The 12,204-nt window shown below is 43.4% G+C and overlaps 1 protein-coding gene across 1 annotated transcript in view; it reads right to left on the minus strand.

Moving 5' to 3' along the window:
- veph1 (ventricular zone expressed PH domain-containing 1) overlaps positions 1-10,095 on the minus strand; it is a 286,670-nt gene extending 276,575 nt beyond the window's left edge. Inside the window, exon 1 of the mRNA XM_072572661.1 lies at positions 10,008-10,095. The gene's annotated coding sequence lies outside the window, so the exon portion shown is untranslated. The remainder of the gene's footprint in view (positions 1-10,007) is intronic.
- Positions 10,096-12,204: the final 2,109 nt, after the last annotated feature.

Below are 12,204 nucleotides of genomic sequence, written 5' to 3' on the forward strand. Positions count from 1 at the left end.
AATTATCAGTGGTGCTTTGCCAGGAGGCTCACTGAAAATGTTACCTAGTGGGGTGACGATACATCTAGAAATGAACCTTCCAGCTAAGCGAGATAATCTACATCCAGAACCTCAACCTGAGCTACAAGTCTTCTCAAAAATTTGGAACACTTATCTTCTTGTCCTTCAAAGATTAAAACTTCACACAGTAATGACCTTTAATTGCTCTGAACAAAACGTGAGCATATTTGAAACTTTTCCCATGCTGCAGACAGATGACATCAAAAGCAAAGCAAAGACAATTCAAAGAGAACCCTCAATTTAGCAGAAGGGACCATTCCGGCTCTCCTCAGTAAGACCAAAGCATAGTAGGGAGGTCAGGCCACCTTATCAAGGGTACAACCCTTCTAAGCAGCAAGGAAACATGCATTGATGGAGGTGGCTAAGGCACGCTGGCAAATTCATAGCCCTGGGTAGCAGAACGGAGCTGCAAGATGTTCAGCTCTGACTCTACCAGAGGAAAAAAAGTATTGATGTCTAATACTGAAATCGACCACAGAATCAATCAAATCAGTCAGAGGGGCCAGAACCTATCATCTGAAAGATGCAGACTTCTGCATCTTTTTTTCCTCCTGCAGCACAACAAAGACGAATGGAACAATAACGAAATTATCAAAATAATTTTTTTGTTATAAATACAAAGTGGTTTTTGTGTTATAGAACATAGAACATAGAATAATACAGCATAGAACAGGCCCTTTGGCCCACGATGTTGTGCCGAACATTTGTCCTAGCTTAAGCACCTATCCATGTACCTATCCAATTGCCGCTTAAAGGTCACCAATGATTCTGACTCTGCCACTCCCACAGGCAGCTCATTCCATGCCCCACCACTCTCTGGGTAAAGAACCTACCCCTGACATCCCCCTTATACCTTCCACCCTTCACCTTAAATTTATGTCCCCTTGTAACACTCTGTTGTACCCGGGAAAAAAGTAGACTGTCTACTCTATCTATTCCCCTGATCATCTTATAAACCTCTATCAAGTCACCTTTCATCCTTCACCGTTCCAATGAGAAAAGGCCTAGCACTCTCAACCTATCCTCGTACGACCTATTCTCCATTCCAGGCAACATCCTGGTAAAAATCCTCTGCACCCTCTCCAAAGCTTCCACATCTTTCCTAAAGTGAGGTGACCAGAACTGCACACAGTATTCCAAATGTGGCCTTACCAAGGTCCTGTACAGCTGCAACATCACTTCACGACTCTTGAATTCAATCCCTGTGCTAATGAACACTAATACACCATAGGTCTTCTTACAAGCTCTATCCACCTGAGTGGCAACTTTCAAAGAGCTATGGACATAGACCCCAAGATCCCTCTGCTCCTCCACCCTACTAAGAACCCTACCGTTAACCCTGTATTCCGCATTCTTATTTGTCCTTCCAAAATGGACAATCTCACACTTGACACGGTTGAACTCCATCTGCCACTCCTCAGCCCAGCTCTGCATCATATCTAAGTCCCTTTGCAGATGACAACAACCCTCCTCACTATCCACAGCTCCACCGATCTTCGTATCGTCTGCAAATTTACTGACCCACCCTTCGACTCCCTCTTCCAAGTCATTAATAAAAATAACAAGCAGCAGAGGACCCAGAACTGATCCCTGCGGAACTCCACTTGTAACTGGGTTCCAGGCTGAATATTTACCATCTACCACCACTCTCTAACTTCAACTGGTTAGCCAGTTCTCTATCCAACTGGCCAAATATCCCATGCCTCCTGACTTTCCGCATAAGCCTACCATGGGGAACCTTATCAAATGCCTTACTAAAATCCATGTATACTACATCCACTGCTCTACCCTCATCCACATGTTTGGTCACCTCCTCAAAGAATTCAATAAGACTTGTAAGGCAAGACCTACCCCTCACAAATCCGTGCTGGCTGTCCCTAATCAAGCAGTGTCTTTCCAGATACTCATAAATCCTATCCCTCAGTACCCTTTCCATTACTTTGCCTACCATTGAAGTAAGACTATCTGGCCTGTAATTCCCTGGGTTATCCCTACTCCCTTTTTTGAACAGGGGCACAACATTTGCCACTCTCCAGTCCACTGGTACCACCCCCATTGACAGTGAAGATGAAAAGATCATTGCCAACAGCTCTGCAATTTCCTCTCTTGCTTCCCACATAATCCTAGGATATACCCTGTCAGGCCCGGGGGACTTGTCTATCCTCAAGTTTTTCAAAATGCCCAACACATCTTCCTTCCTAACAAGTATCTCCTCTAGCTTACCAGTCCATTTCATACTCTCCTCTTCAACAATACGGTCCCTCTCATTTGTAAAGACTGAAGAAAAGTACTCATTCAAGACCTCTCCTATCTCTTCCGACTCAATACACAGTCTCCCACTACTGTCCTTGATTGGACCTACCCTCGATCTTGTCATTCTCATGTTTCTCACATACGCATAAAAGGCCTTGGGGTTATCCTTGATCCTACCCGCCAAAGATTTTTCATGCCCTCTCTTAGCTCTCCTAATCCCTTTCTTTAGCTCCCTCCTGGCTATCCTGTATCCCTCCAACGCTCTGTCTGAACCTTGTTTCCTCAGCCTTATGTAAGCCTCCTTCTTCCTCTTTACTAGATATTCAACCTCCTTTGTCAACCTAGGTTCCCTCACATGATCATTTCTTTCCTGCCTGATAGGTACATACATATCAAGGACACGTCGTATCTGTTCCTTGAAAAAGTTCCACATTTCATTGACATCCTTCCCTGACAGCCTATGCTCCCAACTTTATGCTCCTCAGATCCTGTCTTGTAGCATCGTATTTACCCTTCCCCCAATTGTAAAACCTACCCTGTTGCATGCACCTATCTCTCTCCATAACCAAGTTTAAAGTCACAGAGTTGTGGTCACCATCACCAAAATGCTCACCCACTAACAAGCCCATCACTTGTCCTGGTTCGTTACCAAGTACCAAATCCAATATGGCCTCCCCTCTGGTCGGACAATCTACATACTGAGTTAGAAAGGTTTCCTGGACTCACTGCACAAACACCGTCCCGTCCAATCTACTTGATCTAAAGAGCTTCCAAACAATATTTGGGAAGTTGAAATCGCCCATGACTACTACCCTGTGGCTTCTGCACCTTTCCAAAATCTGTTTCCCAATCTGTTTCTCCACATCTCTGCTGCTATTGGGGCAGGTCCACTAGCTTCAATTAATTCTGGTCAACAAATTAATTCTGGATTTGCATGGCCACAAGTGCAACTATGTCTGAGCTTCTGAGTGCAAATTAACAGAACCTCCAAAATAAATTCAGTTGGAAGAAAGTCTCCTTTTGCATCTGGGAATTTCAGTTTTGTGGCCAAAGACTCATTCGAGCAAAGTTAAAATGAATGGACTTAAATGTTCATGGATATTTGGCAGTGCTGAAGATCTTTTATGGTCCAACATTTGACTCTTTCATTAGCATTAAGCTGCTATCTGGATGGCAACCAGGTGGAAACTCAAAACCTGCATCAAAAATAGAAACACAAATCTAGCAAATGACAGGGTGAACTAATACAGCATTATCTACAATTCCACAGGTACAATAAAACCTTTCAAATGAAAATCACCACAGAATTTGTTCCATCACTCAACTCATCCCTGTTGTGTTTTTCTCAAGTTAATTAAATATTTTGCTCTAAGAAATAGGCAAATAAACCATGAGTCACAACACAAACTACAAATTCCAAAAAAAACTGTCTAAATTTTTTGTAAAATATTACTTGTTACACCACCTTTAGAACAATTTACCATAATTGTTTTCACCTGGTCATAAGTATTTTATTTTATCTTTATTTTCAAATATTTCTTTATGCTAATAGAATTATTTGTAGTCATTTATGATTGAAAGCAGATTGCGGACTTGATACATTAGGTCCCAAAACAGTCTGACGGTCTAATGCTATATTTTGAAAATACCATAATTACGTTAAGACTTGTTGTGTGGAGACAATGTACTCAATGATTAGGCAGCCACTTTGTCAATTAGAATATCACCAAATATACACGAAAAGTATTTTTGCTGGAGCAAAGATATGTTTTTTAAAATCAAATCACTGAGTACAGTTTCTGCTCAACAATAAGATGACCATCTCTTAAACTCTTTAATTTATAATTGGCCTGACCCAAACAGTATTATCTGATGCCTCTAATGTTACCAACATGCAACATAGAGAATCCCAATCTCACCCAAAAATAATAATAAACCACTGTGCTGTGCAATAATCTATTATTCTGCAATGTAGTTTTTTTTAAGCATTCAAACATCACACAAGTTGTTTTATGGAATGTTCTTATAAAATTTTGGTTTTTAGTCAGAAAGGAAATGGAATGATACTGAATTTTAATAGGTCATTCAGTGGATTATTTGAAGTTGCTGCAAACATTTTACTTAACAGACAGGAGGGCTGGAAGATCACAGCAAGCCAGGCAGCATCAGGAGATGGAGAAGTTGATGTTTCAGGTGTAATCCTTCTTCAGGACTGAGTATAGGGGGAGCTGCAGATAAAGGGGGTGGCGGGGACAGGGTGGTGAAGTGGGAATAGGTAAAGACAGTTAGACGGTATGATCTGATTGGTCAATGGGAGGAATGAATCTGGTTGGTGGCAGGGAAGAGTGGAAGGGAGGTGTAGGGGCTGGGAAGTTAGATTATTTGAAATTGGAGAACTCAATTTTGAGACCTTCAGGCTGTAGGCTGCACAGGCGGAAGATGAGGTGTTGTTCCTCAAATCTGCTGCGTCATTTGTTGTGACAAAGGAGGAGGCCAAGGATGGTCATGTCGGAAAGGGAGTGGACAGGGGAATTGAAATGGATGGTGACTTGGAGGTCCGGTTAGCCCCTGTGGGCCTGGCTGAGATGCTTGGTGAACCATTCCCTAAGTTTATGTTTGGTGTCCCCTATGTAGAGAAGACCACATGAGGAGCACATGATGCAGTAAGCTAGGTTGGAACTACCTGATGAAGAAGCAGCACTCCAAAATGTAGTGCTTCCAAATAAACCTGGTTAGACTATAACCTAGTGTTGTGTGGTTTTTAACTAGGTTGGAGGTGAGGCAGGTGAATCTCTGTCTCACCTGGAAGGACTCTTTGGGGCCTGGATGGAGGTGAGGGAGGTGGTGTACCAGCAGGTTTTGCATCTTTTCCGGTTGCAGGGGGAGTAACCTGGGGTTGCGGAGGGGTTGGTGGGGAGAGTGGCACAAACCAAGGACTGTCGAAGGGAACAGTCCTTGCAGAATGCAGAGAGAGGTGGTGAGGGGAAGATGTCCTTGGTGGTGGGTTCTAGTTGGAGTTGGCAGAAGTGTTTAAGGATGATGAGTTGGATGCGGAGACTGGTGAGATGGTTGGTGAGAACAAGAGGCCGGTATTTTTCTTGTGATTTATGCCTCTAAAGCATCCCTCTACCCACTTAATTGTTCAAAGGGAAGGTAATCAAAGTAGCTTTATGCAATCATAGTGTATTGAGAAAATATCACACTTCATAAGAAATTTAACTTTTCAATGAGCTAGTCAACCTGTCAAAATATTTTGATCTATCTATACTGATGTACAAAGTTAAAAATCACACAACACCAGGTTATAGTCCAACAGGTTTAATTGGAAGCACACTAGCTTTCGGAGCGACGCTCTTTCATCAGGTGATAGTGGAGGCTCAATCCTAACACAGAATTTATAGCAAAAATTTTCAGTGTGATGTATCTGAAATTATACATTGAAAAAATGGTTGTCTGTTAAGCCTTTCGTCCGTTAGAATACAGTCATAGTTTCACTTCTTTCAGGTGTAAATCACAAAACCTTTTGAAAAAAAAATTGCATTCTCAGGTTAGCTGTTAACAATGGTGATAGCTAGACAATATGTTGAAGGTGTTAGCCCCCTGTGTTCTCTGTCTATGCCATGATGTTTAGATTGATTCTAATCTAAAAAGTGAGATAACAGAGTTTTACATAAATTCATGCAGTTTTTGAGCTCAGAGTTCTACATGAATGCATGTAGTTTTTGAGCAAAGTACAATGTAACCCTGAAAGTACAAATTCACTCCACAAACTATATGTGTGCATGTGTGTCTTTGTCTGTCTGTGTGTGTGTCTGTCTGGGTTGGGGGTTGTGAGTGTGAGAAAGTGTGTGTAGTGAGTCCAGAGTGTCTTAAGGGGTGCATGTGTGAGTGTGGGAGTGTGTCTGTCTGTAAGGGTGTGTGCGGGTATCTGTGTGTATGTGTGTCCATGAGTATAGGAGTGCCTGTGTGTGTGTTGAAGTATTTGTGTGTGTGTGTATAGTGCAATGGTGATCACCTGTAATGTGACATGAACCCAAGGTCCCAGTTGAGGCCCTCCCTATGGGTACCGAACTGAGCTATCAGCCTCTGCTCAGTCACTTTTCGCTGCTACCTGTCCCGAAGTCCACCTTGGAGGATGGTCACCCGAAGGTCCGAGGCTGAATGTCCTGGACCACTGAAGTGTTCCCCAACTGGGAGGGAACCCTCCTGCCTGTTGATTGTTGTGCGGTGCCCATTCATCCGTTGTCGTAGCCTTTGCTCGGTTTCCCCAATGTACCATGCCTCCGGGCATCCTTGCCTGCAATGTATAAGATAGACAATGTTGGCTGAGTCACATGAGTACCTGCCATGTACAAGGTGGCAGGTGTCTCCACACATAATGGTGGTATCTATGTTCACACTCTGACACGTCTTGCAGTGTCTACCGTGACAGGGTTGTATGGAGTTGTCCTGAGAGCTGGGCAGCTTGCTACGAACAACGATCTGTTTGAGGTTTGGTGGTTGTTTCAAGGCGAGTAGTGGAGGTGTGGGGAAGGTCTTGGTGAGGTGCTCATCCTCATTGATAATGTGTTGCAGGTCACGAAGAACATGGCGTAATGTTTCAGCTCCTGGGAAGTACTGAACAACGAAGGGTACTTTGTCGGTTGCAGCATGTGTCTGTCTCCTGAGGAGGTCATTCCGGTTCCTTGCTGTGGCACGTCGGAACTGGCGGTCGATGAGTTGAGCATCGTACCCTCACAAGAACGGGGTACAATGCTCAACTCATCTACCGCCAGTTCCGACGTGCCACAGCAAGGAACCGCAATGACCTCCTCAGGAGACAGACACGTGCTGCAACCGACAGGGTACCCTTCGTTGTTCAGTACTTCCCAGGAGCTGAAACATTACGCCATGTTCTTCGTGACCTGCAACACATTATCAATGAGGATGAGCACCTCACCAAGACCTTCCCCACACCTCCACTACTCGCCTTGAAACAACCACCAAACCTCAAACAGATCGTTGTTCGTAGCAAGCTGCCCAGCTCTCAGGACAACTCCATACAACCCTGTCACGGTAGATGCTGCAAGACGTGTCAGAGTGTGAACAGAGATACCACCATTATGTGTGGAGACACCTCCCACCTTGTACATGGCAGGTACTCATGTGACTCAGCCAACATTGTCTATCTTATACATTGCAGGCAAGGATGCCCGGAGGCATGGTACATTGGGGAAACCAAGCAAAGGCTACGACAACGGATGAAGGGGCACCGCACAACAATCAACAGACAGGAGGGTTCCCTCTCAGTTGGGGAACACTTCAGTGGTCCAGGATATTCACCCTCGGACCTTCGGGTGACCATCCTCCAAGGTGGACTTCGGGACAGGCAGCAGCGAAAAGTGGCCGAGCAGAGGCTGATAGCTAAGTTCGGTACCCACAGGGAGGGCCTCAACTGGGACCTTGGGTTCATGTCACATTACAGGTGATCACCATTGCACTATACACACACACAGATATTCCTATACACACACACACACACACACAGGCACTCCTATACACACATACACACAGACGCACATACACACAGACACACACACAGACACCCACACACATCCTTACAGACACCCACGCTCCCACATACACCCCCTCACAGACTTAAGACACTCTGCACTCACTACACACACACATACACTTTCTCACACTCACAACCCCCAACCCAGACAGACACACATACACGAGACAAAGACTCACATGCACATATATATTTTGTGGGGTGAAGTTGTACTTGCAGGATTACATTGTACTTTGCTCAAAAACTATATGCATTCATTTAGAACTCTGAGCTCAAAACTGCATGAATTTATGTAAAACTCTGTCATCTCACTTTTTAGATTAGAATCAATCTAAACATCATGGCATAGACAGAGAACACAGGGGGCTAACACCTTCAACATATTCTCTAGCTATCACCATTGTTAACAGCTAACCTGAGAATGCAACTTTTTTTTCAAAAGGTTTTGTGATTTACACATGAAAGAAGTGAAACTATCACTGTATTCTAACAGGTGAAAGGCTTAACAAACAATCAATTTTTCAATGTATAATTTCAGTTACATCACACTGTAAATTTTTGCTATAAATTCTGTGTTAGGATTGAACCCGCCACTATCACCTGATGAAGGAATGTCGCCCCGAAAGCTAGTGTGCTTCCAATTAAACCTGTTGGACTATAACCTGGTGTTGTGTGAATTTTAACTTTATACACCCCAGTCCAACAATGGCATCTCCAAATCATGTATACTGATGTATTAACACTACTGGAATGGTTTAGTAAATGCTGTCAGTTAACAATCATAGAATCTCTACAGTTCAAAGCAGGCCATTCAGCCTATTGACTTCACACTGACCCTCTGAAGAGCATCCTACACAGACCCACCCCACTACCTTTGTCCTGTAACCCTGTATTTCCATAAACTAATGCATCTAGTCTGCTCACCACGAGCAATTTAGCATGGCCAATCTACCTAATCCATATATGTTGGACCGTGGGAGTATGTGCAAACTTGCATCCTTGCGGTGGGATCGAACCTGCATCCCTCATGCTGTGAGGCAGCAGTGCTAACGGCGGAGTCATTATGCAACCCAATAATGCTAGCATTCTGCAGAGAATAAAACAAGGATCATTGATAAATAAGTTGTATTTTGCAAAATTATAAATAAAAACAGCCTCCGACAGCCATGGTGAGGTAGCATGGAGTATCTGCTGTTGAGATCAATGTAACCAATGGACCCCACAAGGGCTAGGGAGCGGGGCTACGGGCATTTCGAGGGTTTTTTTTAAACTTAGAATGTAAACCTTTTTTTACTGCTTTACAAATAGGCGGCCCTTCTGCTTTAGTTAATTCCGGCTTCAGAGCAACTCAAATTTATCAATTAAAGGGTACAGTTTTCGTTTTTTTCTTCCCTTTCAAAGCACAACATTTAAAAAGTAATGATCAGACATGCACACAGAGCATTGACGCGATTTCCCCATCTTATCCCAGGCTTTTTGATGTCTGTATTTGTGATAGAATCTGTCAATGGTATGAAGGTCCACTCCCCAAACCGAATATCTGCTTGTATTCACCACTTAGTAAGACAGAGATAGTTAAAGTGACTTTACAGTTCAAGAACAGGTCGCTCTGGTATAATTGGTGTTTCGTCAACGCGAATTGGCTATAACGCGGTTGATGAATCGTGGACAGTGTTTGGATAACGCGAAATTTCTCCCAAACGAGTACAGCGATCTCCTGCAGCACGAGTTACCCTAGCGGTTTTCCAGAGTGCGACGTTGCAAGAGCTGCTGTCGCATTACAGCAGAACGCCCTGAACTTAACTTGGGCACCTTACGTCTCACACATTGATATGAAACCGGGAGAAAGAGAAAGAAAAAAAAATCACGAAATGACAATTCGGAGGAACAATATTTGAGAATCTGTAACACAGCCAAATCCTTGTGAACATTACATCCAGTGTGACCCACTGGGAAGGTAATACTCGGGAAGACCACTGCACCAGGAAACACTGTGATCTTAAGTTATCACTTTCTATTTTAAAATAATATTTCCCCAGTACATATTGTTTACTGGTCCGTAAGGTTTGAACAGGATATTTTACTAAAATAGTAAAACAGGTGAAATGCTCTCGGAAAGCATTTGACTTTCAAGACTTACCTTCTCTTTTCGAAAACTATAACATTTCGCGATTTTTGTTTTGTTTCCTCTCAGCGGTAAACAGAATGGTCTGTCTATCTCAGTGTTTAATCTCCTCTGTATGGTGAAAGGTCCCAATTGATTCGGGACTGTCCCCAAAACAGCAGCGCCCCCGAGCGCCGGCGTTTCCCATTCACCGCTCGACAGCGGCACACTCACTTTCCCACTTGGCTCCCGAGGCAAGCAACGCTGCCGCCTCGGAGAGAATTCACGTTACTATTTCAGGAAAAAAAAGGAACGAAACAGAATGGGTTTAAAGTTAAAAATCACACAACACCAGGTTATAGTCCAACAGGTTTAGTTGGAAGCACACTAGCTTCCGGAGCGACGCTCCTTCATCAGGTGATAGTGGAGGGCTCGATCGTAACACAGAATTTATAGCAAAAGTTTACAATGTGATGTAACTGAAATTATACATTGAAAAATTGATTGGTAAGCCTTTCATCTGTTATAATAAAGTGATAGTTTTACTTCTTTCATGTGTAAATCACGAAATCTTTTTTTTAAAGTTGCATTTTCAGGTTAGCTGTTAACAATGGTGATAGCTAGACAATATGTTGAAGGTGTTGGACCCCTGTGTTTTCTGTCTATGCCATGATGTTTAGATTGATGCTCATCTAAAAAGTGAGATAACAGAGTTTTACATAAATTCATGCAGTTTTTGAGCTCAGAGTTCTACATGAATGCATGTAGTTTTTGAGCAAAGTGCAATGTATCCCTGAAAGTACAAATTCACCCCACAAAATATATGTGTGCATGTGGGTCTTTGTCTGTGTGTGTGTCTGTCTGGGTTGGGGGTTGTGAGTGTGAGAAAGTGTGTGTGTGTGTAGTGAGTGCAGAGTGTCTTAGGTCTGTGAGGGGGTGCATGTGTGAGTGTGGGAGTGTGTGTGTCTACAAGGGGGTGTGTGTGTCTGTGTGTACCTGTGTCCGTGTGTATGTGAGAGTGTGTGTGTGTAGGAGTATCTGTGTGTGTGTATAGTGCAATGGTGATCACCTGTAATGTGACATGAACCCAAGGTCCCGGTTGAGGCCCTCCCCATGGGTACCGAACTGAGCTATCAGCCTCTTCTCGGCCACTTTTCTCTGCTGCCTGTCCCGAAGTCCACCTTGGAGGATGGTCACCCGAAGGTCCGAGGCTGAATGTCCTGGACCACTGAAGTGTTCCCCAACTGGGAGGGAACCCTCCTGCCTGTTGATTGTTGTGCGGTGCCCCTTCATCCGTTGTCGTAGCCTTTGCTCGGTTTCCCCAATGTACCATGCCTCCGGGCATCCTTGTTCTTTGCTCAAAAACTGCATGCATTCAAGTAGAACTCTGAGCTCAAAAACCGCATGAATTTATGTAAAACTCACTTTTTAGATTAGAATCAATCTAAACATCATGGCATAGACAGAGAACACAGGGGGCCAGTACCTTCAACATATTGTTTAGCTATCACCATTGTTAACAGCTAACTCGAGAATGCAACTTTTAAAAAAAAAAGGTTTTGTGATTTACACATGAAAGAAGTAAAACTATACTGTATTCTAACAAATGAAAGGCTTAATAGACAATCAATTTTTCAATGTATAATTTCAGTTACATCACATTGTAAATGTTTGCTATAAATTCTGTGTTACGATCGAGCCCTCCACTATCACCTGATGAAGGAGCGTCGCTCTGAAAGTTAGTGTGCTTCCAATTAAACTTGTTGGACTATAACCTGGTGTTGTGTGATTTTTAACTTTGTACACCCCAGTCCAACACCGGCATCTCCAAAGAATGGGTTTAGGTGATTGCACTGAACGTAGAATGATGCGATGGAGTGTTATATGCCAAAGTTTATCAATGCCACAAAGGTAGGTATAATGTGGAGGTGCCAGTGTTGGACTGGGATGGACAAAATTACAAATCAAGGAACGCCAGGTTATTTGGAAAAACAAACTTCCAGAACCCTGCTCCTCCGTCAGGTACTCGTGTGGCAGGACCATAGGACAGAGAATTTGTGTTTCTTCAATACATGGCATCAGTTGTATGACACTTTGATCTTTTACTATAAATTCTCTGTCCTATGATCCTGGCCCACTAGCTACCTGACAAACGGGCAGCTCTCTGAATGCTTGTATTTTCAAGTAAACCTGTTGGATGATAACCTGGCATTGTGTGACTTTTTACAAAAAT

The sequence above is a fragment of the Chiloscyllium punctatum genome, chromosome 6 (genome assembly GCF_047496795.1).
Source record: "Chiloscyllium punctatum isolate Juve2018m chromosome 6, sChiPun1.3, whole genome shotgun sequence".
Taxonomy (NCBI): Eukaryota; Metazoa; Chordata; class Chondrichthyes; order Orectolobiformes; family Hemiscylliidae; genus Chiloscyllium; species Chiloscyllium punctatum.